A 23,338-nucleotide genomic window follows, 5' to 3' on the forward strand; every position below is an offset into this window, starting at 1 on the left:
CTGGGATCGCTGGGCGAGTCTGAGGGCATTGGGGTCAGCCTGCAAGAGCTGGGAGAGACAGGAGAACAGCTCGTGAACTGGGAGTAGACTGCTCCCGACCGCGGCAAATCGACACCCACCCCCCCCCCCCCCCCCGCCGCTGGTGTTTCTCGGCCCCCCCCCTCGCTGCCGCCCACCCTCAAACCCATAGCAGAGTCCTGCAGCAGGCACAGAGCAACTCCAGAGAGCAGCAGAGTCCACACCGAGCTGATGCGGAGCGGAGAAAGCAGAGGGGACGAGGATTACGCTGGCTAGGTCGGAGCCGACGGGGCGAGGGCGGCGCCATCTTGGGAAGGGCAGGCGCTGTCACGGGTAGGGCGGCGCCATCTTGGGAAGGGCAGGCGCTGTCACGGGGAGGACGGTGCCGTCTTGGTGCCCTCACTTCCGTCTACATGCCCCCAGACCTCCTTTCTCACCCTCTAAGGCCCTTGAGGTGCTCGCAGCTCGCCTTGAGATGCCGGGGGAGATGTGGCTGGGGGACCCTGGGACTGCAGGACACCCAATACCGGGGTGAGACCACCCCAATCCTGCGGGACCCCAAACCCTGGAACCCCCCCGAGACCTCTAACACAACACCACCACTCCCCGCCCCCTCAGCTGCTTCAGGACCCTCCAGAGACCCCCCCGGAGACCCTCCAGAGGCCGCCAGACACCTCTCGATGCCCACAAAGCCCCTCTAGACGCCCCAGAATACCTCTCTGCGCCTCCCTGCAGAGGCCACTCACACCCTTGGCAGCAGGCGACAGCAAGCAGTACCTGGCCGTGCCCACAAGGTGGGAGCAGTGAGCAGAAGAGTCAGCGGCGCTAGGGACACCGAGACTCCAGCAGTGCCACACAGCAACCCACACGCTGTGGGGACCTGACACAGAGACCCCGAAACCACACTGAGGCACAGACCCCCCCACTCCTCCCTGACCCTCCAGACATGACCCAGGAGCCCCTCCAGAGGTCCCCAGACACCTCTAGATGCTCCCAGAACCCTTCACATGCCCCCAAATTCCCCTTTCATACCCCCAAGCCCACTTCAGATGACAGCAGACCCTCCTTAACAGGCCCCCAGCGCTCAGCAGGTCCGGTGCTGCTGTGCCTCGGGAGCAGATCAGCTGGTCTCCCTGCAGAGCTTTTTCCAGTCAATGAAAAAACAGCACACCACACACACACACGAAAGACAATCCACTGTTTTAATTGAGAGACAGTTGCTATTTCTGCTTCAAACCACACCCCACACCCCCCCGTGGCTCTGCTCAGGATGTGCTTTTCTCCTCTAGAAGCCTTTCTACAGAACAGAGGGGGGTCACGTCAAGGCCTTTCTGCACACAAATCACTGCCCTTCTGCAATCTCTCAATAAGCAGCACCGCTGTTCCTCTGCTGGAACACCTCACACTCACTCTTACACTTTCCCGGGGCTTTCCCTCCCCTCCAAGAACGTCCTGGCATTTCAAACATTTGGCATTTCAGGTCTGCAAGCAGCCTTTGTGGGAGGCTGCCCTCACCCCTCCCTCACTGCTCCTCTGCTGTATCCTCGCCCACCCCGCTGTGGCATCACAGAAGGAAAGACAGCCGAGCGGCTACGCTCCTGTTCTTTTTATCACCCCGAGCCGGGGACAGCCTTCTGGGCAAGGTTTGCAGCTTCAGCACACAGCTGAGCTTTGCTCTCACCCATTAAACCCTTTGGTGGTTTCAGCTTCCCGAGGATGTGTCGGCACAAGTCCTTGTCGGGGCACCGCAAACAGGGAGAGACAAAGCTCCGAGATCCAGGAAGAGGACGGCTGAGCAGACACTCCTAAAGAGAGAAACTTCATCAGCTGAACCTCACACTTCTCCCAGCTTTGCAACAGCAAAGAACTTTGTGAACAACACAGTGCTGCTCCTAAGGAGGTCACCAGCTTGCAAGTTACAGGAGAAATAAAAACCTTTTTATTACAGAAGCACTGGCAAAAATTTACGGACAGGAACAGCAGACGAGCAAATTCTGCGATTGAGCTAACGATAGACATCAGGCCAAGGATCTGGCTACCCTGACAAAGGATGCCAACAGGACAGAGTGAGGCCTCAGCAGCACCCCCAAAAAGCCCCACAGAGAGCCACAGGCTCTGGCCCGTGCCCCACCTACGGGCCGGCCCTCCTGGCAGCAGCGCAACACCACCTCTTCAGGAGCCCAGGGACTGACCTCAGCCCCCTAAGGGCCAGGCAAGGTTGGTTCCTGTTAGCTGCCTAAAGCAGCCTCCCCAGCCCTGCTTACAGGGACCTTGGGCTGCTGCTGGGGACAGAAGGGGGATGGAGGGCTCCACAACTCGTCACACAGGCCCCGAGCACAGGGCTGTTAAGCTGACAGGGTGCCAAGGGAACAGGCTGCCATGAAGGCACAGACCCAGGCCCTGAACTACAGGGTGGGTCACCTTGCCGCAGCAACACGACCCAGCGGCTTCGCTGCGTCCGACGAATAAAAGGAGGAAGTTCCACAGGAACAGAAGGGAAAACCTTTTCACTGTGTGTGCCAGAGCCCTGGAGCAGGCTGCCCAGAGAGTTAGTGGAGTCTCTGGAGACATTCAAAACCCGCCCCAGGTGATCCTGCACTGGCACAGGGGTTGGACCGGATGCTATTTTGGGGTCCCTTCCAACCCCTAACACTCAGTGATTCTGTGATTAGCTATGCTGGTGACAGAGTCTCACTGAGTGCTCTTTAAAATGTTTTTCTTTTCTTTCAGCCTAGGAGTTTCATATTTAAATAGACCTTCTGCTCTGTCTTCCCCCTTCCTTCTTCCATCTTGCGTCTAAACACTAGGAGAGCTTGATGAGCTGTATCCTGGGCGTCCCAACGTAACACATCTCAACTGCATACATGGATTTTGTAATCTTTTGCCCCATTGCTCGCACAGGGTGGATTAAGTTCATTACTTAGAGCTTGTCAGGACAGCTGTTGAAGTGTCCTGTGCAATGCAGGAGGAGTTGAATCCCATAGGAAACCACATTACTGTGCTTTGTCAGCCTGGTTATGGTCAGAAACCTCCTTCATTTTTTTTTCTCTTGAACAGATATATCACATGAGTCCCCAGAATTAATTTGCCTCTTCTCATAATTATTTCTTTAAAACTGTCTTAGAAGTGTCTCTGTCCTTCCCTCTCTCTAGATACTGGCCTCCTGAGCCCATGGCAGACTTGCACAGAGCTACTGCGAGCACCACTCTGCACGGCCTCTGGGGGGCTTTCAAGCACAGGCACCCCAGGAGAATCCAAACCTAACCTTGCAGCTGGCCTTAGAGCTCCTCTTTGGAAAACTGTCGCTGCCAGGGCCCACAAACCAACGTCCTCTGTCGGCAAACCGGATGTAAGGGCTGAAAAGTGTCAACGGAAACCGTAATCGGATGGCCCAGGAAGATCCTGCCGGTCTGAACACACCAGACCTGGAATGCACAAAGAAACTCTGTTAACAACTGCCTGTGCGTCTGCTCATAGCTTGAGGAGTAACAGAGCAGAACCAATTCCCAAAAGGTTTTCACTGCGTTCCCAGGGCAAGTAGAGGCTTGCTCTGGCTGTAGTTAATACCTAGAAATTCCTATCAAAATCTTTGCAGCACAACAAGAAAAAAACCAAACCAACCAAACCACAAACTGCTTTATATTATTAAGTAGGAACTCGAAAGCTTACAGGAACTGTGGGGATTTTTTTATGACAAATTATTCCTTTTCTTTTTTTCAGTGAGCAATTTGGTTTCCAACAGCTCCACATTCTGACACCAAAGCACCCCGCTCCGTGTCAGGGCTTGTGGCTGAGGCCGAATACAAATCTGCAACTGGTCCTCAGGCAAAGCAGTTAAGCTCCCTGAAAAAAAAGGAAAGAAAGCAAGAGTGAGTCAACCATAAAAACAAGACCTAACCAAACCCCCAAAGCCATTTTGTCAGGAAGTCGCCTCCACTATCACCCGCCACATGCTGAAATTCCCTTCCCCTGGGGCTCCTGCTTGGCCCACAGCTGGGGAACATAAAGCAAGGCACAGCCCTGTGGGTACCTGCTGCCCTGGAGCCACCAAAACCGGAGCACCCAGTCACTACCAATCCCACAGCAGACCCAAGATACAACAGGGACTCCATAGAGACTCCAAAACCTCACTGAGAACCCCCCAACTCCTTCAGGACCCCCACAGATTCTCCAACTTAGATGCCCACAAAACCCCTTTGGTTGCACCCAAACCCCCCATCTGAAACACCCAGCTCCACTTTAGGTACCCCCAGATGCTTCCAATGTCCCCAGACCCGCTGGTGGACCAGCCCAGAACCCCCTGACACTATCCCAGACCCTTTCAGGGGGCTCCACACCCCTTCTAGATGCCCACAAAACCCCTTCACACGCCAAAAGAAACCTGTACCTGCCTCCAAACCCCACGTGGGGGCCACTTAGCAGCGGGTGGCAGCAACCAAGTCTGTTGCTCTCACCAATTAAACCCTTTGGTGCTCTCAGCTCTCTGACCCTGTGTCAGTGCAAGTCCTTGTCGGCCGGCACCTTCGTCCTGATCCAGGCGGAGAGAGAACTGCCAGGAACACAGCTTCGCCGCTCCGCTTGCGGCACGCCTGCTGCCGAGGGCAGCCTCGTCCGCAGCCTGCCCGAGAGGAACACGGCCCCCGGGGCCGGGGGACACACAAAAGCCTTCCACAAAGGAAACAAGGGAAGTCTCTTGGCCACTCTTCACGTGCCGAGTGCGATTGTCATGTGGAACACACCGCGGCATCTGGAACGAGTTTAAGTCCAGGTCTATGGCAGCACAGAGGTTCCTGGAATATCCCGGTACATCGATCCACAGGAGGTTGTCTTTCGGTCCCCAGTCTGATGCTTGGCAGCACAGCCATCACACCATTTCTCTCGAGTGCTTTGAACTGACAATTCATGCAGGAGAATAAAACCAAACAGGAGTAAGCAGCTTGGAAAAGAACTTTGATCATCACCAGGCCCAGCAAGAGGACACAGTCTCAGGCTGCACCAGGGGAGGTTTAGGCTAGAGGTTAGGAAGAGGTTCTGCACAGAGAGAGTGATGGCCCATTGGAATGGGCTGCCCAGGGTGGTGGTGGAGTCACCATCTTTGGAGGTGTTCAGGAGGAGACTGGATAGGGTGCCTGGTTGCTTGGTTTAGTTGATTAGGTGGTGTTGGATGATAGGTTGGACACGATGATCTTGAAGGTCTCTTCCAACTCGGTCTGGTCTATTCTATTCTATTCCGTTCCATTCCATTCCAACACCATCTAATCAACTAAACCACGGCACTGAGTGCCTCATCCAGTCTCTTTCTAAACACTTCCAGTGATGGTGACTCCCTGGGCACCACCTCCCTGAGCAGCACATTCCAAAGGCCAATCTCTCTTTCAACCTGCTCTATTCTATTCTATGAAGACCTTCTTCCTAACATCCAGCCTAAACCTCCCCTGGCACAGATGGATTGTTTTTCAAAGGGACTGCTGGACAGCAGAACAGGATGGATGGCTGGGCCCCAAGAGCGGTGGGGAACAGAGTTAAACCCAGCCGGTGGCCGGCCGGGCATGAGTGGTGTTCCCCAGGACACCCCTTGTGAGAGAGTGAGTCCAGAGAAGGGCCACAAAGCTGGTGAGGGGTCTGGATAACAAGCCTTAGGAGGAGTGGCTGAAGGAACTGGGACTGTTTAATCTGCAGAAGAGGAAGCTGAGGGAATTAAGGTATGGTCTGGCTTCAGCTCTCAACTACTTCCACGTTGAGCAAGGACAGCTTGTACTCACAGAAGGCACTGGCTGCTTGGGTTCAAGGTTCCTGCAGAGCTCAGGCTATCTCTCTTCATTAGTGAGGTCGTCCTGTCACCTAGGCAGAGAGAAGAAAATGCAGCTATGAAATTAGACCACTGGAATCGTGAGACTCGTTCTGTGTGCGACTCCAGGAGAATCCAAACCTAACCTTGGAGCTGCCCTGAAGAGCTCCTCTTTGGAAAAGTCTCGCTGCCGGGCCCCACAAACCCCACACCCTCTGTCAGCAAACCGGATGTACGAGCTGAAGAGTGTCGACAGAAACTGTACGTGGACAGCTCAGGAAGATCCTGCCAGTCCCAGCACACCAGTCCTGGAATGATCAAAGAAAGTCCGTTAACAACTGTCTGTGTGTCTGCTCATAGCTTGAGGAGAACCCCCCAACTCCTTCAGGACCCCCCCAGATTCCCCAACTTAGATGCCCACAAAACCCCTTTGGAGGCACCCAAACCCCCCATCTGATACGCCCAGCTCCGTTTTAGGTACCCCCAGACGCTTCTAATGTCCCCAGACCCGCTGGTTGACCAGCCCAGAACCCCCTGACACTATCCCAGACCCTTTCAGGGGGCTCCACACCCCTTCTAGATGCCCACAAAACCCCTTCACATGCCAAAAGAAACCTTTACCTGCCTCCAAACCCCATTTGGGGGCCACTCAGACCCCGTAGCAGCGGGTGGCAGCAACCAAGTCTGTTGCTCTCACCAATTAAACCTGGATGTTAGGAAGAAGGTCTTCATAGAATAGAATAGAGCAGGGTGAAAGAGAGATTGGCCTTTGGAATGTGCTGCCCAGGGAGGTGGTGGAGTCACCATCACTGGAAGTGTTTAGAAAGAGACTGGATGAGGCACTCAGTGCCGTGGTTTAGTTGATTAGATGGTGATGGAATGGAATGGACCGGACCAGGTTGGAAGAGACCTTCAAGATCATCGTGTCCAACCTATCATCCAACACCACCTAATCAACTAAACCATGCAACCAAGCACCCTATCCAGTCGCCTCCTGAGCACCTCCAAAGATGGTGACTCCACCACCTCCCTGGGCAGCCCATTCCAATGGGCAATCACTCTCTCTGTGCAGAACCTCTTCCTAACCTCTAGCCTAAACCTCCCCTGCCACAGCTTGAGACTGTGTCCTCTTGTTCTGGTGCTGCTTGCCTGGAAGAAGAGACCAACCCCCACCTGGCTACAACCTCCCTTCAGGGAGTTGCAGAGAGCAAGAAGGTCTCCCCTGAGCCTCCTCTTCTCCAGGCTAAGCAACCCCAGCTCCCTCAGCCTCTCCTCACAGGCCTGTGCTCCAAACCCCTCCCCAGCTTTGTTGCCCTTCTCCGGACTCCTTCCAGCAACTCAACGTCTTGCTTAAACGGAGGGGCCCAGAACTGGACACGGGACTCAAGGTGTGCCCTAACCAGTGCCAAGTGCAGGGGCAGAATGACCTCCCTGCTCCTGCTGGCCACTCTGATCCTGATATCGGCCTGGTTGCCAGTGGCCTTCTTGGCCACCCGTGCACGCTGCTGGTCACGACCAGAAGACAGGGATCAGAAGAGTCTTCGGCCAAGCTGTAAACCTCTTCCTAACATTCAGCCTAAACCTCCCCTGGCACAGCTTGAGACTGTGTCCTCTTGTTCTGGCACTGCTTGCCTGGGAGAAGAGACCAACCCCCACCCGGCTACAACCAGAACTGAGGGGACTGCAATCCTTGCAGCTTCAACTTTCCTTCTCTGCTACTTCTTTTTTCAGATGGATTTTTTTTCAAAGGGACTGCTGGACAGCAGAACAGGATGGATGGCTGGGGCCCAAGAGCGGTGGGGAACAGAGTTAAACCCAGCCGGTGGCCGGCCGGGCACAAGTGGTGTTCCCCAGGACACCCCTTGTGAGAGAGTGAGTCCAGAGAAGGGCCACAAAGCCGGTGAGGGGTCTGGATAACAAGCCTTACGAGGAGTGGCTGAAGGAACTGGGACTGTTTAATCTGCAGAAGAGGAAGCTGAGGGAATTATGGCGTGGTCTGGCTTCAGCTCTCAACTAGTTCCACGTTGAACAAGGACAGCTTGTACTCACAGAAGGCACTGGCTGCTTGGGTTCAAGGTTCCTGCAGAGCTCAGGCTATCTCTCTTGATTAGTGAGGTCGTCCTGTCACCTAGGCAGAGAGAAGAAAATGCAGCTATGAAATTAGACCACTGGAATCGTGAGACTCGTTCTGTGTGAGACTCCAGGAGAATCCAAACCTAACCTTGGAGCTGCCCTGAAGAGCTCCTCATAGCTTGAGGAGTACCAGAGCAGGAACAGTTCCCAAAAGGTTTTCACTGCGTTCCTAGGGCACTTGAAGGATTGCCCTGGCTGTAGTTAATACCTAGAAATTCCTATCAAAATCTTTGCAGCACAGCAAGGAAATTGAGGGATGGGAAGGCAATATGTACTTACACGTTAGGCAAGAATTGGCTTTGCAAACTAATCTCTCTAACTGTTGGATATGCACTGAACTTCCTCGAGGCCAAATGAGGACCCCTTTATTTGGGGAAGCCTCAATGAATTGGACTTGGGGGGCATCAGACTGGGTGACTGCATCTGAGAGTAACTTCCACAAGTGTCAGCATGGGAAAGATAGCTCAGAAAGCCTGGGTCCAAAGTTTGCCTTAAGAAAATATAGTATAGGAATATACTGTTGGCTGTGAGAAAGGGGGGAACTGATGAACAGAAAAGTCTCATTAACAGAACCACAGAGTTGATAAGAATTTTCCGCTTTTTAGCTGAAATGCTGGGACGCAGGGAGGGGGAGAGGGGTTGGCAGACAGCCTTTGGATAGAGAAGGAATAACAGGATTTGTCAGTGATTCACTTCTGTTAGTCTTGGACAAGATGCTCTTTTGGATAAGACAAAGGACACCTGCATGATATGTGTACTTCTGCTCTTTTAGATAGATAAGCTTTGTATAGATAGGAAGCATCTGGACCTCTGTCATTATAGACAGATAACTTTTTGTATAAAAGTTTGCCCAAACCTCTCTGAAGACACACAGCTCTTTTGAAATGATCCTACCTGTGTCAGGCGCCAGAATAGAAGCACGATACAAGAGACTTACTGAGTCTCTTGTGTGTCTTTCTCTAAGTCATTATCAACGCTGTTTGCAGCACAAACCCAAACCCAAACCCACCCCGAGACACCCCCAGCTCCCACGGCAGCCTGCAGAGACCTCCCAAAGGGTCCGTCGGAGGTGCCCAGCTGCCTCCCCACGACCCTTGACCCTTTCAGATGGCCCCACCAGAACTTTACGTATCCCCAGACCCTTTTAGGTGTCCCCAGACCTCCTCCGTCACCCCCAAAAGCCCTGCCGATGGCCCCAGACCACCTTCAGACGCCGGAAGGAACACACCTGGGAGTCCCGGGCCGGCAGCGACACCGGGACCGGACCCGCTGCGGCGCAGGCGCCGTATCCATAGGGACCACCGGGACGCTGCCCCCCTGGCGCGAGCAGAGCCGGGCTAGGGCGCAGGCGCCGGATCCATAGCGACGCTCGAGTCAAGCTCTCCGCCCTCCGCTCTTCCCCTAAGAATTTTCGAGCATTCAGCGCAGTTAGGCTGCAGAAATTAGCTCACCCAGGGCGGCACACGCCGCGGCACGGCTGCACTGCCGGCCATTACACACAGGGTTGAGCACTGACCTCCCACGGGGCGGTATACGCCGCGGCACGGCTGCACTGCCGGCCATTACACACCGGGTGGCAGCATTGAGCTCCCCCGGGGCGGCACACGCCGCGGCACGGCTGCACTGCCGGCCATTACACACAGGGTGGCAGCATTGAGCTCCCACGGGGCCTCTGGGTACGGTTGAGGCAGCAGCCGCCACCCCCGCAGAGCCCCACCGGCCAAGCCCGGACACGCCCCCCTCCCCCCCGCAAAAGCCCCGCGCTGCCCCGCCGGTGGCCACCCCCCCAAGCCCCGCGCAGCTCCAGCGGCTGCTATAGAGAAACCCCCCAAAGCAGCAGAGACTGGCACTGACCTGGGACACAGCAGAAGAGCTCCAACCTCTACCAGCCACAACCCTCCACTGAGCCATTTTAAAGCATCTGGCGCCATGTTGTTGAGGGCGGTGCCATGCTGGGGGGTGGGGTTCAGGCTGGGGGGCGGTGCCACGCTGGGGGGGCGGTGCCACGCTGGGGGGGCGGTGCCACGCTGGGGGGGCGGTGCCACGCTGGGGGGGCGGTGCCACGGTGGGGGGGCGGTGCCACGGTGGGGGGGCGGTGCCGCGCTGGGGGGGGGCGGTGCCACGCTGGGGGGGGCGGTGCCACGCTGGGGGGGGCGGTGCCACGCTGGGGGGGGCGGTGCCACGCTGGGGGGGCGGTGCCACGCTGGGGGGGGCGGTGCCACGCTGGGGGGGGCGGTGCCACGCTGGGGGGGGCGGTGCCACGCTGGGGGGGGCGGTGCCACGCTGGGGGGGGCGGTGCCACGCTGGGGGGGGCGGTGCCACGCTGGGGGGGGGGCGGTGCCACGCTGGGGGGGGGGCGGTGCCACGCTGGGGGGGGGCGGTGCCACGCTGGGGGGGGCGGTGCCACGCTGGGGGGGGCGGTGCCACGCTGGGGAGGGCGGTGCCACGCTGGGGGGGCGGTGCCACGCTGGGGGGGCGGTGCCACGCTGGGGGGGGCGGTGCCACGCTGGGGGGGCGGTGCCACGCTGGGGGGGCGGTGCCACGCTGGGGGGGCGGTGCCACGCTGGGGGGGGGGCGGTGCCTGCGTTGTGACCTCACGCTCAGCGTTCCATGGGTTTTATTCCCCTCCAAGACAACACGTTGAGTTCTGAGCAGCTGAGGAGCCCTGGGGAACACCTGTACAGAAACGTTCCTCCAAGAGCTGTCAGAAAAACGTTCGTTCCGCCAGCACTGCCGGCCGTTACACACCGGATGGCAGCATTGAGCTCCCCCGGGGCGGCACACGCCGCGGCACGGCTGCACTGCCGGCCGTTACACACAGGGTGGCAGCATTGAGCTCCCACGGGGCGGCACACGCCGCGGCACACGCCGCGGCACGGCTGCACTGCCGGCCGTTACACACCGGGTGGCAGCACTGAGCACCTCCCTGGGCGTGGGCAGCAGCCGGGCCCCCACCTGGCTTTTATTTTCCAATGCTAAAAGCCTTTTAGAAGCAGAGAGGGCAGACAGGGGTCGTTTCCAAAGCTTTCTTACGCACCAGTCACTCCAAGCCCTCCCTCTCCAGCTGCAAACCAGAGGTTTGCCTCCGCCTCGCCTCACCCCAGTACTTACACTTTTAAAGATAGTGTGGTCCCCTCGGAGAATTTTCAGCACTTTAGGGGGGGGCCCCCAGCCCTCGCTCACCTGCTCCTCTGCTGCAGCAGCCCCCTGCCCCACGTGGCAGAACCAGCCCACCCACAATCCCCCCACTCCCTTTGATTCGCCCCCAAAAAGGCACAAAATAAAGCAAACTTCCCCAGCCTTCCTGTAGGCCCCATTCAGATACTGGAAGGCCACAATTAGGTCACCTCGGAGCCCTCTCTTCTGCAGACTGAACAGCCCCAACTCCTTCAGTCTGCCCTCATAGGAGAGGTGCTCCAGCCCTCTGATCATCCTTGTGGCCCTTCTCTGGACACGTTCCAGCACCTCCACATCCCTCTTGTAATAGGGGCTCCAGAACTGGACACAGTACTCCAGGTGGGGTCTCACCAGGGCTGAGCAGAGGGGGAGGATCACCTCCCTCGACCTGCTAGCCACACTTCTCCTGATGCAGCCCAGGATCTGATTGGTTTTGCGGGCTGCAAGAGCACACTGAAAGCTCATGTTGAGCTTTTCGTCCACCAGCACCCCCAAGTCTCTCTCCTCAGGGCTACTTTCCAGCCAGTCACTGCCCAGCCTGGATTTGTGCCTGGGATTGCCTCGACCCAGATGCAGGACCCTGCACTTGCTCTTATTGAACTTCATGAGGTTGGCTTGTGCCCACCTCTCCAGCCTGTCCAGGTCCCTCTGGATGGCCTCCCTTCCCTCCAGCGTGTCTGCTGCACCACACAGCTTGGTGTCATCAGCAAACTTGCTGAGGGTGCACTCAATGCCACTGTCCATGTCACCCACAAAGATGTTGAACAAGACAGGTCCCAGGACTGATCCCTGAGGGACTCCGCTTGTCCCTGGCCTCCACTGGGACATGGAGCCATTGACAGCCACTCTTTGGGTGTGGCCATCAAGCCAGTTCCTTATCCATCTAGTGGTCACCCATCACACCCATGTGTCACCAGTTTGGAGACCAGGCTGTGGTGCGGGACAGTGTCGAAGGCTTTGCTCAGGTCCAGGTAAATGACATCAGTTGCTCGCCCCTCAGCTATTAATTTTGTCACCTGCTCATAGAAGGCCACCAGGTTGGTCAGGCAGGATTTGCCCTTGGCAAAGCCATGCTGACTGTTCCCAATCACCTCTTCACTATTCTTTTGAGCGAGTAGTGACTCCAGGAGGATCTGCTCCATGATCTTTCCAGGCACAGCGGTGAGACTGAGTGGCCTGGAGTTCCCCGGTTCCTCCTTCTTGCCCTTTTTGAAGATGGGGGCAATGTTTCCCCTTTTCCAGTCTGTGGGGACTGCCCCAGCTTGCCATGACTTTTGAAATATAATAGAGAGGGGGTTAGCAACCTCCTCTGCCAGTTCTCTCAGCACCCGTGGGTGTATCCCGTCGGGTCCCATGGACTTGAACACTTTCAGGTTCTTCAGATGATCACGAACCTGATCTGCACTTACAATGGGCAGTTCTTCCTCCCCGTCCCTGGCTTTGACTTCCATAACATCAGGAGTGTGGCTAGAGGCCCTTGCAGTGAAGACTGAGGTAAAGAAGTTATTAAGCACCTCAGCCTTTTCCTCATCACTTGTGACCATGTCACCAGTTTCCTTTCTGAGGGGAACCTCCTCAGAAAGGAAACCTCCTGATGAACCTCCTGCCTTTCACAGCAAGGACTGAACATTGCAGCTTTGGCCAAGACTATCAGCCCAAAGGAAGGCCTGGCCCCTGAGGAGCTAAATGCAAGTGAACTGTCTGACACCACCACAGTCCTGTAAATGTTGCAAAGCAGTAGTGCATGCAGTATAATAATTGGAAAGTTAAGGGCTGCTCAAGCTTTACACAAAGTATCCTATTCAGTTTTGGGTTCCACTTAACACAAAGTATAAAAGGTCAGAGGGAAAGCCAACTCTACCTCTGAACTACAGCAAGAAATACTGGAATCAAGGGGCCCTTTCTTCTGCTATTAATAGATGAAGAGAACATGAAAACTGATGGGCTAAACCAACAGGGCAAGATTAGAATAACTAGTAGAGAGAACGGAAGATACAAAGCTTCAACTGCATCTGTTTAGCAACGACTCCTACCAGATAACTTCCATGCCATAACTTTGCTGATTTCAAACAAGCCAGCTGGTGAAGCGTCTCGCTTACAGGCAGCCGACGAGGAGACGTGCAGAAGGCAGAGGCGAGGGAACAAGTCCTGAGCTTTGCTGCAGGCTGTCCTGCGGCTTCCCCTACCGACTCTTTCCCGTACACCACCGCAGAAGGAGTTGGGTGAATTTTGTCTCAATCCGGCTCCTAAGACAACCTCCGCTTTTTCCCTGGGTGCCTACGTGGGTGTTGCTTCATCTTTCCCTCACGCTCGGTACGGCATTCGGGTGCAGAGCAAGGCTCCGGACAGCCAAACCGAACTCCTGTGCTGAAGAAAAGGAAGCGGAAACACAGGCTGAGCCCCTGAGCTCTAAACATTCACTGAGCCCCAGGAAATGCCTGCATGTGCTGGCTGCTGCCACCTCCTCGTTGCCCCGGGCCTGCTCATTGGAGGCTGCCTGGCAAAAGCACCTGCCCCCACTTTCCTCGGCGTTCTTTGAATACCCAGGTTGGAAACCTAAGAGGTAGCGTACTAATTGGAAAGGATGTTCCAGCGGGCGTGGCTGGAGGCTGGGCGCTGATGTCTTCCTGCCCTGCCAACTTAGCATGGTGAACCAAAGCTCTTCAGCTTTTACTAGGGGTGGAAACACAACAGGACAAACTTTGTTTCTCAGGTAACAAGGCACAAAACTCATTAAGGGGTTTCTAGGCCAGAATCAACACCTACCCCTAACCTGAAACCCTTCTGGTTGCTTCTGCCTGTCAGCACAGCAGCTCTGCGTCTCTCTGGGGGAGATTCCAATGGCTCAGGAGCAGATGATGTTTCCCACTGGAACGATCCCACTCTTAGTCACGCAGCAAAGATCCCCTCTATGCTGGAAATACATATTCTAATAGGGTAACCCATGGTGAAGAGGAAACACTGCCATTTGGCAATGTTGATTTACCTTCTGGGATTTACTACACCAAAACCACCTTGCAGTTGGTGCATTTCTTGCTGGCAATCAACCCATCTCTTCCATCTGTTGCTCTCATTGTTTTGTTTCAGCTTTCTGAGCCTGTGTCGGTACAAGTCCTTCTCAGGGCACCGCAAACAGAGACAGACAAAGCTTCCTTTTCTCCAATAGTTCCAGGAAGATTTCCGGCACTCCTAGGCGAGCACCGACAGAGTGACGGCTGTGAGGTGACATCAGCCTGGCACTGGAGCTGGGCATTCTGAGCAGATGAGGAACCCTGGGCAGCACCTGCAGAGAAATCTTGGTTCCTCTGCAGAGAAGCACTGGCCTTAGAGACAAAGCTGTCTTTGATCTGGGCACCAGCTGCAGCTCTCAGCAGTGCCCAGCTGCAGAGCAATGGCCTGCACCTTCATCCTGATCCAGGTGGAGAGAGAACTGCCAGGAGCACAACTTCTCTGCTCCGGTTGCAGCATCCCCAGGGGCCGAGCGCAGCCTTGCTGTTAGTGAGGAACACAGCCCCTGTGAGAAGCTCCTGGGGTCAGGGGACAAACAAGAGGTTTTCCACACTGGAAACAAGGGAAGTCTCTTTGCCACCCCCGTTATACCCATCAGAGGACTTCTGCTTGCTTACCTACCTGCTCGGTTGGAGTCTACACTGGCAGAAGTTTCAGCTCCTCGGTAAAAGCGTGGACTGAGCAATTTCCTTTTCAGCCTTTCCTTCCTGACTGACAGAGATCAAACCCTACCTGGAGCCCACACAAGCCAAGCAGGAGATCCCCTGCTAGGCTGGCAGGGCGAGGCTGTACCGTCGCAGCAGCCGTAGCCCTTGTGCCGACACAACAGGGACTCCGTAGCCCACCATAGCCATCCTGCTGCCCTCCTCGAGCCCCGCCCCCTTCCATAGCCATCCCATTCTCGCCCTCCAGCCCCGCCTCCAGTCCTCCTGCCCCGCCTCCTGCAACCTCCCTCAGGCCTTTCCCCGCCCCCTCCCATAGCCATCCTATTGCACTCAAGCCCCGCCCCCTTGTGACGCACGGCGCTTCCCCACCCCCTCCCATAGCCATCCTATTGCCCTCAAATTCCCCTTTTATACCCCCAAGCCCACTTCAGATGACAGCAGACCCTCCTTAACAGGCCCCCAACGCTCAGCAGGTCCGGTGCTGCTGTGCCTCGGGAGCAGATCAGCTGGTCTCCCTGCAGAGCTTTTTCCAGTCAATGAAAAAACAGCACACCACACACACACACGAAAGACAATCCACTGTTTTAATTGAGAGACAGTTGCTATTTCTGTTTCAAACTACACCCCACACCCCCCCGTGGCTCTGCTCAGGATGTGCTTTTCTCCTCTAGAAGCCTTTCTACAGAACAGAGGGGGGTCACGTCAAGGCCTTTCTGCACACAAATCACTGCCCTTCTGCAATCTCTCAATAAGCAGCACCGCTGTTCCTCTGCTGGAACACCTCACACTCACTCTTACACTTGCCCGGGGCTTTCCCTCCCCTCCAAGAACGTCCTGGCATTTCAAACATTTGGCATTTCAGGTCTGCAAGCAGCCTTTGTGGGAGGCTGCCCTCACCCCTCCCTCACTGCTCCTCTGCTGTATCCTCGCCCACCCCGCTGTGGCATCACAGAAGGAAAGACAGCCGAGCGGCTACGCTCCTGTTCTTTTTATCACCCCGAGCCGGGGATGGCCTTCTGGGCAAGGTTTGCAGCTTCAGCACACAGCTGAGCTTTGCTCTCACCCATTAAACCCTTTGGTGGTTTCAGCTTCCCGAGGATGCGTCGGCGCAAGTCCTTGTCGGGGCACCGCAAACAGGGAGAGACAAAGCTCCGAGATCCAGGAAGAGGACGGCTGAGCAGACACTTCTAAAAGAGAGAAACTTCATCAGCTGAACCTCACACTTCTCCCAGCTTTGCAACAGCAAAGAACTTTGTGAACAACACAGTGGTGCTCCTAAGGAGGTCACCAGCTTGCAAGTTACAGGAGAAATAGAAACCTTTTTATTACGGAAGCACTGGCAAAAATTTACGGACAGGAACAGCAGACGAGGAAATTCTGCAATTGAGCTAACGATAGACATCAGGCCTAGGATCTGGCTACCCTGACAAAGGATGCCAACAGGACAGAGTGAGGCCTCAGCAGCACTCCCAAAAAGCCCCACAGAGAGCCACAGGCTCTGGCCCGTGCCCCACCTACGGGCCGGCCCTCCTGGCAGCAGCGCAACACCACCTCTTCAGGAGCCCAGGGACTGACCTCAGCCCCCTAAGGGCCAGGCAAGGTTGGTTCCTGTTAGCTGCCTAAAGCAGCCTCCCCAGCCCTGCTTACAGGGACCTTGGGCTGCTGCTGGGGACAGAAGGGGGATGGAGGGCTCCACAACTCGTCACACAGGCCCCGAGTACAGGGCTGTTAAGCTGACAGGGTGCCAAGGGAACAGGCTGCCATGAAGGCACAGACCCAGGCCCTGAACTACAGGGTGGGTCACCTTGCCGCAGCAACACGACCCAGCGGCTTCGCTGTGTCCCACGAATAAAAGGAGGAAGTTCCACAGGAACAGAAGGGAAAACCTTTTCACTGTGTGTGCCAGAGCCCTGGAGCAGGCTGCCCAGAGAGTTAGTGGAGTCTCTGGAGACATTCAAAACCCGCCCCAGGTGATCCTGCACTGGCACAGGGGTTGGACCGGATGCTATTTTGGGGTCCCTTCCAACCCCTAACACTCAGTGATTCTGTGATTAGCTATGCTGGTGACAGAGTCTCACTGAGTGCTCTTTAAAATGTTTTTCTTTTCTTTCAGCCTAGGAGTTTCATATTTAAATAGACCTTCTGCTCTGTCTTCCCCCTTCCTTCTTCCATCTTGCGTCTAAAAACTAGGAGAGCTTGATGAGGTGTATCCTGGGCGTCCCAACGTAACACATCTCAACTGCATACATGGATTTTGTAATCTTTTGCCCCATTGCTCGCACAGGGTGGATTAAGTTCATTACTTAGAGCTTGTCAGGACAGCTGTTGAAGTGTCCTGTGCAATGCAGGAGGAGTTGAATCCCATAGGAAACCACATTACTGTGCTTTGTCAGCCTGGTTATGGTCAGAAACCGCCTTCATTTTTTTTTTGTCTTAAACAGATATATCACATGAGTCCCCAGAATTAATTTGCCTCTTCTCATAATTATTTCTTTAAAACTGTCTTAGAAGTGTCTCTGTCCTTCCCTCTCTCTAGATACTGGCCTCCTGAGCCCACGGCAGACTTGCACAGAGCTACTGCGAGCACCACTCTGCACGGCCTCTGGGGGGCTTTCAAGCACAGGCACCCCAGGAGAATCCAAACCTAACCTTGCAGCTGGCCTTAGAGCTCCTCTTTGGAAAACTGTCGCTGCCAGGGCCCACAAACCAACGTCCTCTGTCGGCAAACCGGATGTAAGGGCTGAAAAGTGTCAACGGAAACCGTAATCGGATGGCCCAGGAAGATCCTGCCGGTCTGAACACACCAGACCTGGAATGCACAAAGAAACTCTGTTAACAACTGCCTGTGTGTCTGCTCATAGCTTGAGGAGTAACAGAGCAGAACCAATTCCCAAAAGGTTTTCACTGCGTTCCCAGGGCAAGTAGAGGCTTGCTCTGGCTGTAGTTAATACCTAGAAATTCCTATCAAAATCTTTGCAGCACAACAAGAAAAAAAACAAACCAACCAAACCACAAACTGCTTTATATTATTAAGTAGGAACTCGAAAGCTTACAGGAACTGTGGGGATTTTTTTATGACAAATTATTCCTTTTCTTTTTTTCAGTGAGCAATTGGGTTTCCAACAGCTCCACATTCTGACACCAAAGCACCCCGCTCCGTGTCAGGGCTTGTGGCTGAGGCCGAATACAAATCTGCAACTGGTCCTCAGGCAAAGCAGTTAAGCTCCCTGAAAAAAAAGGAAAGAAAGCAAGAGTGAGTCAACCATAAAAACAAGACCTAACCAAACCCCCAAAGCCATTTTGTCAGGAAGTCGCCTCCACTATCACCCGCCACATGCTGAAATTCCCTTCCCCTGGGGCTCCTGCTTGGCCCACAGCTGGGGAACATAAAGCAAGGCACAGCCCTGTGGGTACCTGCTGCCCTGGAGCCACCAAAACCGGAGCACCCAGTCACTACCAATCCCACAGCAGACCCAAGATACAACAGGGACTCCATAGAGACTCCAAAACCTCACTGAGAACCCCCCAACTCCTTCAGGACCCCCACAGATTCTCCAACTTAGATGCCCACAAAACCCCTTTGGTTGCACCCAAACCCCCCATCTGAAACACCCAGCTCCACTTTAGGTACCCCCAGATGCTTCCAATGTCCCCAGACCCGCTGGTGGACCAGCCCAGAACCCCCTGACACTATCCCAGACCCTTTCAGGGGGCTCCACACCCCTTCTAGATGCCCACAAAACCCCTTCACACGCCAAAAGAAACCTGTACCTGCCTCCAAACCCCACGTGGGGGCCACTTAGCAGCGGGTGGCAGCAACCAAGTCTGTTGCTCTCACCAATTAAACCCTTTGGTGCTCTCAGCTCTCTGACCCTGTGTCAGTGCAAGTCCTTGTCGGCCGGCACCTTCGTCCTGATCCAGGCGGAGAGAGAACTGCCAGGAACACAGCTTCGCCGCTCCGCTTGCGGCACGCCTGCTGCCGAGGGCAGCCTCGTCCTCAGCCTGCCCGAGAGGAACACGGCCCCCGGGGCCGGGGGACACACAAAAGCCTTCCACAAAGGAAACAAGGGAAGTCTCTTGGCCACTCTTCACGTGCCGAGTGCGATTGTCATGTGGAACACACCGCGGCATCTGGAACGAGTTTAAGTCCAGGTCTATGGCAGCACAGAGGTTCCTGGAATATCCCGGTACATCGATCCACAGGAGGTTGTCTTTCGGTCCCCAGTCTGATGCTTGGCAGCACAGCCATCACACCATTTCTCGCGAGTGCTTTGAACTGACAATTCATGCAGGAGAATAAAACCAAACAGGAGTAAGCAGGTTGGAAAAGAACTTTGATCATCACCGGGCCCAACAAGAGGACACAGCCTCAGGCTGCACCAGGGGAGGTTTAGGCTAGAGGTTAGGAAGAGGTTCTGCACAGAGAGAGTGATGGCCCATTGGAATGGGCTGCCCAGGGAGGTGGTGGAGTCACCATCTTTGGAGGTGTTCAGGAGGAGACTGGATAGGGTGCTTGGTTGCATGGTTTAGTTGATTAGGTGGTGTTGGATGATAGGTTGGACACGATGATCTTGAAGGTCTCTTCCAACCCGGTCTAGTCTATTCCATTCCATTCCATTCCAACACCATCTAATCAACTAAACCATGGCACTGAGTGCCTCATCCAGTCTCTTTCTAAACACTTCCAGTGATGGTGACTCCCTGGGCACCACCTCCCTGAGCAGCACATTCCAAAGGCCAATCTCTCTTTCAACCTGCTCTATTCTATTCTACGAAGACCTTCTTGCTAACATGCAGCCTAAACCTCCCCTGGCACAGCTTGAGACTGTGTCCTCTTGTTCTGGTGCTGCTTGCCTGGGAGAAGAGACCAACCCCCACCTGGCTACAACCAGAACTGAGGGGACTGCAATCCTTGCAGCTTCAACTTTCCTTCTCTGCTACTTCTTTTTTCAGATGGATTTTTTTTCAAAGGGACTGCTGGACAGCAGAACAGGATGGATGGCTGGGCCCCAAGAGCGGTGGGGAACAGAGTTAAACCCAGCCGGTGGCCGGCCGGGCACAAGTGGTGTTCCCCAGGACACCCCTTGTGAGAGAGTGAGTCCAGAGAAGGGCCACAAAGCTGGTGAGGGGTCTGGATAACAAGCCTTACGAGGAGTGGCTGAAGGAACTGGGACTGTTTAATCTGCAGAAGAGGAAGCTGAGGGAATTAAGGTATGGTCTGGCTTCAGCTCTCAACTACCTCCACGTTGAACAAGGACAGCTTGTACTCACAGAAGGCACTGGCTGCTTGGGTTCAAGGTTCCTGCAGAGCTCAGGCTATCTCTCTTGATTAGTGAGGTCGTCCTGTCACCTAGGCAGAGAGAAGAAAATGCAGCTATGAAATTAGACCACTGGAATCGTGAGACTCGTTGTGTGTGCGACTCCAGGAGAATCTAAACCTAACCTTGGAGCTGCCCTGAAGAGCTCCTCTTTGGAAAAGTCTCGCTGCCGGGCCCCACAAACCCCACACCCTCTGTCAGCAAACCGGATGTACGAGCTGAAGAGTGTCGACAGAAACTGTACGTGGACAGCTCAGGAAGATCCTGCCAGTCCCAGCACACCAGACCTGGAATGATCAAAGAAAGTCCATTAACAACTGTCTGTGTGTCTGCTCATAGCTTGAGGAGAACCCCCCAACTCCTTCAGGACCCCCCCAGATTCCCCAACTTAGATGCCCACAAAACGCCTTTGGATGCACCCAAACCCCCCATCTGATACGCCCAGCTCTGTTTTAGGTACCCCCAGACGCTTCTAATGTCCCCAGACCCGCTGGTAGACCAGCCCAGAACCCCCTGACACTATCCCAGACCCTTTCAGGGGGCTCCACACCCCTTCTAGATGCCCACAAAACCCCTTCACATGCCAAAAGAAACCTTTACCTGCCTCCAAACCCCATTTGGGGGCCACTCAGACCCCTTAGCAGCGGGTGGCAGCAACCAAGTCTGTTGCTCTCACCAATTAAACCTGGATGTTAGGAAGAAGGTCTTCATAGGATAGAATAGAGCAGGTTGAAAGAGAGATTGGCCTTTGGAATGTGCTGCCCAGGGAGGTGGTGGAGTCACCATCACTGGAAGTGTTTTGAAAGAGACTGGATGAGGCACTCAGTGCCGTGGTTTAGTTGATTAGATGGTGTTGGAATGGAATGGACCGGACCAGGTTGGAAGAGACCTTCAAGATCATCGTGTCCAACCTATCATCCAACACCACCTAATCAACTAAACCATGCAACCAAGCACCCTATCCAGTCTCCTCCTGAACACCTCCAAAGATGGTGACTCCACCACCTCCCTGGGCAGCCCACTCCAATGGGCAATCACTCTCTCTGTGCAGAACCTCTTCCTAACCTCTAGCCTAAACCTCCCCTGCCACAGCTTGAGACTGTGTCCTCTTGTTCTGGTGCTGCTTGCCTGGAAGAAGAGACCAACCCCCACCTGGCTACAACCTCCCTTCAGGGAGTTGCAGAGAGCAAGAAGGTCTCCCCTGAGCCTCCTCTTCTCCAGGCTAAGCAACCCCAGCTCCCTCAGCCGCTCCTCACAGGCCTGTGCTCCAAACCCCTCCCCAGCTTTGTTGCCCTTCTCCGGACTCCTTCCAGCAACTCAACGTCTTGCTTAAACGGAGGGGCCCAGAACTGGACACGGGACTCAAGGTGTGCCCTAACCAGTGCCAAGTGCAGGGGCAGAATGACCTCCCTGCTCCTGCTGGCCACACTGTTCCTGATATTGGCCAGGTTGCCAGTGGCCTTCTTGGCCACCCGTGCACGCTGCTGGTCACGACCAGAAGACAGGGATCAGAAGAGTCTTTGGCCAAGCTGTAAACCACTTCCTAACATGCAGCCTAAACCTCCCCTGGCACAGCTTGAGACTGTGTCCTCTTGTTCTGGTGCTGCTTGCCTGGGAGAAGAGACCAACCCCCACCTGGCTACAACCAGAACTGAGGGGACTGCAATCCTTGCAGCTTCAATTTTCCTTCTCTGCTACTTCTTTTTTCAGATGGATTATTTTTCAAAGGGACTGCTGGACAGCAGAACAGGATGGATGGCTGGGCCCCAAGAGCGGTGGGGAACAGAGTTAAACCCAGCCGGTGGCCGGCCGGGCACAAGTGGTGTTCCCCAGGACACCCCTTGTGAGAGAGTGAGTCCAGAGAAGGGCCACAAAGCTGGTGAGGGGTCTGGATAACAAGCCTTACGAGGAGTGGCTGAAGGAACTGGGACTGTTTAATCTGCAGAAGAGGAAGCTGAGGGAATTAAGGTGTGGTCTGGCTTCAGCTCTCAACTAGTTCCACGTTGAGCAAGGACAGCTTGTACTCACAGAAGGCACTGGCTGCTTGGGTTCAAGGTTCCTGCAGAGCTCAGGCTATCTCCCTTCATTAGTGAGGTCGTCCTGTCACCTAGGCAGAGAGAAGAAAATGCAGCTATGAAATTAGACCACTGGAATCGTGAGACTCGTTCTGTGTGCGACTCCAGGAGAATCCAAACCTAACCTTGGAGCTGCCCTGAAGAGCTCCTCATAGCTTGAGGAGTACCAGAGCAGGAACAATTCCCAAAAGGTTTTCACTGCGTTCCTAGGGCACTTGAAGGATTGCCCTGGCTGTAGTTAATACCTAGAAATTCCTATCAAAATCTTTGCAGCACAGCAAGGAAATTGAGGGATGGGAAGGCAATATGTACTTACACGTTAGGCAAGAATTGGCTTTGCAAACTAATCTCTCTAACTGTTGGATATGCACTGAACTTCCTCGAGGCCAAATGAGGACCCCTTTATTTGGGGAAGCCTCAATGAATTGGACTTGGGGGGCATCAGACTGGGTGACTACATCTGAGAGTACCTTCCACAAGTGTCAGCATGGGAAAGATAGCTCAGAAAGCCTGGGTCCAAAGTTTGACTTAAGAAGATATAGTATAGGAATATACTGTTGGCTGTGAGAAAGGGGGGAACTGATGAACAGAAAAGTCTCATTAACAGAACCACAGAGTTGATAAGAATTTTCCGCTTGTTAGCTGAAATGCTGGAACGCAGGGAGGGGGAGAGGGGCTGGCAGACAGCCTTTGGATAGAGAAGGAATAACAGGATTTGTCAGTGATTCACTTCTGTTAGTCTTGGACAAGATGCTCCTTTGTATACGATAAAGGACACCTGCATGATATGTGTACTTCTGCTCTTTTAGATAGATAAGCTTTGTATAGATAGGCAGCATCTGGACCTCTGTCATTATAGACAGATAACTTTTTGTGTAAAAGTTTGCCCAAACCTCTCTGAAGACACACAGCTCTTTTGAAATGATCCTACCTGTGTCAGGCGCCAGAATAGAAGCACGATACAAGAGACTTACTGAGTCTCTTGTCTGTCTTTCTCTAAGTCATTATCAACGCTGTTTGCAGCACAAACCCAAACCCAAACCCACCCCGAGACACCCCCAGCTCCCACGGGAGCCTGCAGAGACCTCCCAAAGGGTCCGACGGAGGTGCCCAGCTGCCTCCCCACGACCCTCGATCCTTTCAGATGGACCCACC

At 54.6% G+C, this 23,338-nt stretch overlaps 2 long non-coding RNA genes across 2 annotated transcripts; both read right to left on the reverse strand.

The window, feature by feature from the left end:
* Positions 1-1,219: 1,219 nt before the first annotated feature.
* LOC137452195 (uncharacterized) lies at positions 1,220-6,108 on the reverse strand. Its single transcript, XR_010990008.1, has 6 exons — positions 5,953-6,108; positions 5,781-5,859; positions 4,406-4,910; positions 3,688-3,861; positions 3,284-3,443; positions 1,220-1,823 (listed from the first exon to the last, which is right to left on the reverse strand). It is a non-coding gene; the product is annotated as an uncharacterized lncRNA (long non-coding RNA).
* A 9,236-nt stretch (positions 6,109-15,344) lies between these two features.
* Positions 15,345-22,246, reverse strand: LOC137452194 (uncharacterized). The gene is made up of 7 exons (XR_010990007.1): positions 22,137-22,246; positions 20,234-20,395; positions 20,062-20,140; positions 18,562-19,066; positions 17,844-18,017; positions 17,440-17,599; positions 15,345-15,977 (listed from the first exon to the last, which is right to left on the reverse strand). It is a non-coding gene; the product is annotated as an uncharacterized lncRNA (long non-coding RNA).
* Positions 22,247-23,338: the final 1,092 nt, after the last annotated feature.

Source organism: Melanerpes formicivorus, unplaced genomic scaffold (genome assembly GCF_026170545.1).
Source record: "Melanerpes formicivorus ecotype bairdi unplaced genomic scaffold, bMelFor1.0.p_v2 SCAF_50, whole genome shotgun sequence".
Lineage (NCBI taxonomy): Eukaryota > Metazoa > Chordata > Aves > Piciformes > Picidae > Melanerpes > Melanerpes formicivorus.